Source organism: Thermobia domestica, chromosome 4 (genome assembly GCF_964235325.1).
Source record: "Thermobia domestica chromosome 4, izTheDome1.hap1.1, whole genome shotgun sequence".
NCBI classification, from domain to species: domain Eukaryota; kingdom Metazoa; phylum Arthropoda; class Insecta; order Zygentoma; family Lepismatidae; genus Thermobia; species Thermobia domestica.
Genome location: NC_137457.1, coordinates 322,911,440 through 322,918,404, shown reverse-complemented (window position 1 = coordinate 322,918,404; position 6,965 = coordinate 322,911,440).

Below are 6,965 nucleotides of genomic sequence, written 5' to 3'. Positions count from 1 at the left end.
TACTAAACCTTTTCTAAAACTGAGTGGATAAGCCAAGATACTCCTTGCCAAATTTTAAGAATGGTGCACCAATATACCCATGTCTTATGATAGGAAATGAACCTATATACATCTCCATATAATCATATTAGATAATAGGATCTCATCAAAGGGTATAACTTAGGTCAAAACCAAACACATGGTACAACGTATTGCTTACGTTTATATTTTGGCAATTTTGTACCCCTAAAAGAGAACGATGTGGACCATCCAAATTTATCATGATACATATTGAGGTCCTGTACTATGCTTAAATCGATTTTTTTCCAAAATTTAAGGGATGTACCCCTTGCCAAATTTTAAGAATGGTACACCAATATACCCATGTCTTATGATAGGGAATGAACACCTATACATGACCATATAACCATATAAGGTAATAGGACCTCACCTAAGGTGATAAAATGAAAAAAAACAAACACATGGTTACAAGTAAATTTGGCAATTTTTAAATCCATGAAAGGGAACGAGGTGGACCATCCAAATTTATCATGATACATATTGAGGTCCTGAGCTATAATACCGAATGCTTAAGTCAAAAAAATTCCAAAATTTAAGGGGAGGGCCAAGGTACGTACCTCTCCCAAAAATTGAAAGGGGTGCACCAATGTACCTATGTCTTATGATAGGGAATGAACACCTATACATTACCATATTACCATATAAGGTAATAGGACCTCATCCAAAGGAATAAATTAGGTCAAAAACCAAACACGTGGTACAACGTAATGCTTAAGTTAATATTTTGTCAATTTTGTACCCCTAAAAGGGAACGAGGTGGACCACCCAAATTTATAGTGATCCATATTAGGGTCCTATACTGCAATACCAAATGTTTAATTGAGCAATTTCCAAAATTAAAGGGGTGGGCCATTGTACCCCTCCCGGGGGTGCACAAATGTACCTATGTCTTATGATAGGGAATGGACCCCTATACATGACCATATAACTATATGATGTAATAGGACCTCATCAAGGAGATAAATAAGGTCAAAAATCAAACACGTGGTACAACGTATTGCTTACGTTTATATTTTGGCAATTTTGTACCCCTAAAAGGGAACGAGGTGGACCACCCAAATTTATCATAATACATATTAGAATCCAGTACTATGATACCACATGTTGAAATTAAGCAATTTTCAAAACTAAAGGGGTGGGCCAAGGTACCCCTCCCAAAAATTTAAAGGGTGCATCAATATACCCATGTCTTATGAAAGGTAATAGACTCCTGTATACGCTCATGTAAACATATAAGGTAATAGGACCTCATCAAAGGGCGATAAAATCAACCAAAAAACAAACACGTGGTATTACGTATTGCTTACGTTTATATTTTGGCAATTTTGTACCCCTAAAAGGGAACGAGGTGAACCATCCAAATTTATCATAATACATATTAGGGTCCTATACTATAATACCACATGTTGAAATTTAACATTTTCCAAAATTAAAGGGGTGGGCCAAGGTACCCCTCCCAAAATTTTCAAGGGGTGCATTAGTATACCCATGTCGTATGAAAGGTAATGGACCCCTGTATACGCCCATATAACTATATAAGGTAATAAGACCTCATCAAAGGGGATAAATTAGGTCAAAATCTCCGAAATTTGAATTTATGGCAATTTTTACCCATGAAAGGGAACGACATAGACACCCAATACTAATAGAGGTACATACCCTGGTCCTAGGGTACCACACCCAATTTTTAGATTTCACATTTTCTAAAATTTAAGGGGGTGGTCCTAGGTACCCCTGCCAAAATTTAGGGGGTGGGCCATGGTACCCCTGCCAAAATTTAGAGGGGGTGGTCCTATGTACCCCTAGGTCATTGACCCCGGGCCAGGGACCATGGGTCCTGAGGCAGGGACCCAGGGGCCAAAAAGTTTCCTCAGGTGTCGCCATTGCTACTCTGTTGCAAAGGAAGAAACGTCAAATTTAAAGATGTCATCGTTAATGAGTTTATTAGATAAGCTTAATAAACCATCAATGGTACCCTTTACAAAAATGCGAGATTTGGAGATTGGAGTACCATTTTGTATTGTAAACTGTGAGATAATTACAACGGTATATGGTAGGAAGGCATGTGTGACATTTGAAGGAGGCGAAAAAGTGATTTTACCAGGACGTTGTACTGAAAAATTGGAAGCAGATAATGGTGCATTATTAACGTATTTACAAAGTGGGAATGTCTGTTTAATATATAAAGGAATGAAGATTAATGTATCTGGGCGTAACATGCACGATCTTGAATTTACTGAACTGGTTTACTAATTGTAAGTGTATGGTGGCATGTACAAACAAGATGAAACATGAATTTTCCTCTTCGCCCCCTTCCTCTTCATGCATACACAGGCATCTGTATGCATAGTGTCGTTATTCTGTGTTGACCAGCTACTGGAGTAACATGTCTTTGAGTGCTTGTGCATGAACTATGGACACCAAGAAAGAGTATTTGTTAAATGTTGAATATGGACTTAATTCAATGAAAACGAAATTAATTTGTATTGGTCTGGATAGTGATACATTTGAACCAATGATTCGTGTTGGTAAAGGACTTGTGTTTGGAGTGGAGATAAATTTGGCTGAGTGGGAGAAACTTGTACATTTGACCCCGTTTGTTACGGACTATTTAAATTCTCAAGTGGAAATTACATTTATAAACTCTCTAGGCCGGAAAAACGAACTGGTGGTGCGAAAACTAATGGGTGAAAAATTAGTGATGTTAGAGAAGAAAGTAACAGTTCATGCTGTTCGAAACACTGTGTACTTAACTTCGAGTGATTGGCTTTATTTCTTGGAAATATTACCGTGTATTGAACATGCTGTGGAAAACATGCTGTGGTTTGCAGTGTTGTGCTACGTAAATATTTTGACTTGTGTACAGATACTATTCGTAATCATGTACAATCGCAGTGTCTTACATGCAGAAGACTTGCCGGAATCCATACGAGTGTAGATGAACAGAGTATTATTAATGGTATGAACATCAGTTTTTCAAGTGTCTCTCTTGATAAGAACAGTGATGTGAACATTGATGGTGAAAGATTAAAATTGGAAATGAAAGTATTTTGCAAACAAAAACTTATAGATTCAATTATGGCTGATTTATTTGATAGTGTACAGACACAGCCGTGGTGGGGGGAAACCTATACTCAACCTTCGGAGGGTATCAATGAAGTGAACGTCTCTTCATAAAGAAGAAGAAGAAAATTGATTTGTTTTTCATGTATACTAAACAACGTAATATCATATGTAATAAAAATATATAGTGTAAGTGAAATGTTTTGTGTGTGTTTTGTGTTCGTTTCATACACCTCAATATGATAGGATTTTTAATTTTTTATGATAAGAAAAAAATCCCAACATATTTTTTCCTCGTACACTATAAGTGATATGTATAATAATAATAATAATAATAATAATAATAATAATAATAATAATAATAATAATAATAATAATAATAATAATAATAATAATAATAAATTCAAACTCTTGAAATGAATGTTAAAATAAAAGTTAGTATTTGAAATTATTATTATGCAACTGTCTTAAGTTTGATAGGACTTTTTTACTTTTTTTAAAAAAGGAACTAAAATAATTAATATTAAACTTTTAAAAACAAAAGTCCTATCATAATAATATTGAATTCACGTACTTGGTTTAATTTACGAAAGAATAACTGATTAAGTATGTGAATTCATTATTATTATTATTATTATTATTATGTAATGATGTGATGTAGTGATGTAGTTATGTGATTACATCATTGAATTAAAAAATTAGTTTTAGAACCTTTTTTTTTAAAAAAAACAGTATCAAATTCTTTAATTCAATGAGTTAAAAATATGTTTTATGATATGTGTATTTAATTACATAATTGATCATAAAACATATTTATTAGGAAATGGAAAAATAAGAAATCAAAGATTTATTTTCAAAGAGAAAAAAGAATGTCATGTATTTATTGATGATGAAACTATTTACACAATTAAAACGACGGTAAGTATAGTACATTTTTAAAAGAGAGTACGTTAGAATTTTTTCATTTTTCAGTTGATGATAACTTCACAGTTGCCATATACTGTTCACTGATGCTGTCCATACACACGTATATAGTTGTGTTGTTTTGCACATACAAAGTTCTCTGTTCAATTAATGATAACTTCATAGATGATACTACTGTTGTTGATGATGGTGACGAAACGTAGATAGAAGTCATACTGTACAATAATGATGTCCATACACACGATGACAATCTTTTACTCTCTGAAATGAAAAATGAAAAACATAACTTAAAATTTATTTTATCTATAATCATGAACAAATAAAACAACAAATTATAATATATACAAACACATTATAATAAAGAAGAAGAAGAAATTACTACCTGCAATAATAATAGCTAGAATTTTATATATAAAGAAAAAAAGTAATCAAAACAAACGAAGAAGTAGAATGAAGACATGATGATATGTATACAGGAGAAATGATTACCTGTAAAAGTGAATACAGCAAGCCACGATCATTTTTCTGGAGTTGATGAGTACGTGTAATGAAATTCATTTAAGAACTTTCCTTTAGCTTTGAAGCAATGTCCACATAGGGACGATTTCACACTTTGAATTTGTTTATTATTAAATGTATAAGAAATGGAATTTCTACCTAGAAATTGAATATGTTGCATTTCATATGGAGGAAATCAAAATGTATCGAAGTAGTGGGCACGTTCATCAGTGTGAATATATATGGAAATCCAGTGTGTGCCAAGTTTGTTCGAGGGATCTGTATTTATGATGATAGCTGCAGGTAGCGGAACATGTGTTGGTATTTGGTTGGCTGCAATGTACGCCAACGAAATGGTAGTGAAATAAAGAATTTCTTTGGAAAGCATTCAATAAATCTAGTGTAGAGGACATCATGTATAAAAATGCAGACATATACATATTATGAAAGTATTGGGGTTCGACTCCTAGTATTGTCCCTGTGATATCGGGCGACATTTATGAAAGGAGTTTATTCCCGTGACGAAAGCCAGATATAATAATATCGGGATCCGAACATTGGATCTCTTTTAGAGTCTTCCTTAACATCATTCATTTGTAAAAGACTAATCGATCCAATAAGGAACTGGTAAGTAAACAAATAACACCACTTCCACGGTCCTAGGATTCGGGCGTTGTGTATATCAGAGGCATAAGCCGTATACCCACCATCGCTGTTGCGTCAGCTCCAAGATATGCTGCTCGCTGCCTGCAAGAGAATAAAAAGTGGGACAGCAATGCGTGATTTACGCCAGATGGATAGTGAGAGACGAAAGTAATGTTTGCTCTCCACTGCTTAGAAGTACCTTACCTGTTTGGCTCTACTCTAAGCCATGTACACTATTAGAAGGTAATATTCTCCATTTGCTGAGAAAGGAACAATATAGGTCACACACTTTGAAATTATTAAATATTATTTTCACTGCATATTAAAAAAAGAAATATTTGCGAAACACTTATACAGTGAAACCTGTCTTTAGCGGAATCGAGCGGGACTTGCAAAATTTCCGTTAAAGTCAGGTTTTCGCTTAGTGGAGGTAGACCTTTCCTTTCTCTTAAAAAAAATACATGCTTATAAAGGGGCATACTGGGAAAATATATTGCTGTACATACATTGTTCGATTACAGTACTTCTTTCTTCTACGAATAAATACACACACACAAAATAAAATAAAATAAAATAAAATAAAATGAATACAAAATATGCTATGCACACGTTTTTTATTTTTCTAATAGCCAAGCAGGGTTTTCTGTGTACATTGCTGCTTGGCTGCTTGACTTTCCGCATACACTTTAGCCTGAGAAATTATACTAAGTGAATCAGAATCATTTTTTCGTAAGGCAAATTTTTGCAGTACCTTTAAACTTCTGAGAGAATCTCGATATGTATTTATTCTACACTCTTCTTGGAACTCGGTATCGTATTCCTCTTCTTCCTCTATCTCGTTTTCTTCTTTCCGACATTCCGTATGATTCTTGATTAAGTTGCGGGGATTAAGGACAATTTGTGGTAGTGAATATGAGTAGTGGTTGGGAAGGTCAACACTGTCCAAAAATATTTAACAAAAGAACGAACATTTTATCACAGACAGTGTAATGTATATGTCTCACAGAATGTCTAAACATCTTTTAAACGCTGTAGTCCGGAACTCAGAATTTTCCGTTAAATGTTTATTTTTCTTTCCGTTGTCCGCGTAACAGTTTCCGCTTAATGAATGGAGTATTAAACGTTTTGTTCTCCAAATTCATGGGACCGTGAAATATTTCCGTTTAAGACAGTTTTCCGTTTAATAAAGGGTCCGCTGAAGACAGGTTTTACTGTATTTAACTTTTAACTTCAATGAATATAAAACATTTACAATCGTATGAGAACACAAAACACAAGATTTCACTTAGACAAAAAGGATGGCCCAATCACTGTGGTAAACGAACCGATACGATACCGAAATAATACGCGAAGTTTCGACCGAATGAATATGATGAATCGGTTAGTGGCTATGCAGTCCACTACAGACACTTTAGTTCCGTCGGCGTATAAAAATAAGTTTCTTTGACGTATTCATTGTTTAGATCATAGTAACCTATATACTTTCGTTAGAAGGCGTAAAAACTACTATTTTGCCTATGAATTATCGGGATTTACGTAGTATGAGTTCATTACATTCTTCCTGTTGGTTACACTTATACTTGATGCAGATTAATATTTGAGAGTGTGAGTTCAGTACGTTGCACTAGCTTGGCATTATGAAACACTCTGACTTTCACATTTTAAAAAATGATACTCTCTCCTTAGAGAGTATCTTGAGAACAATCTTGTCCGTTCTCAAAGTAGAAACACTAGCACCTTTACATCTTGAAAGAGAATGAATGTCCTCTCTCTTA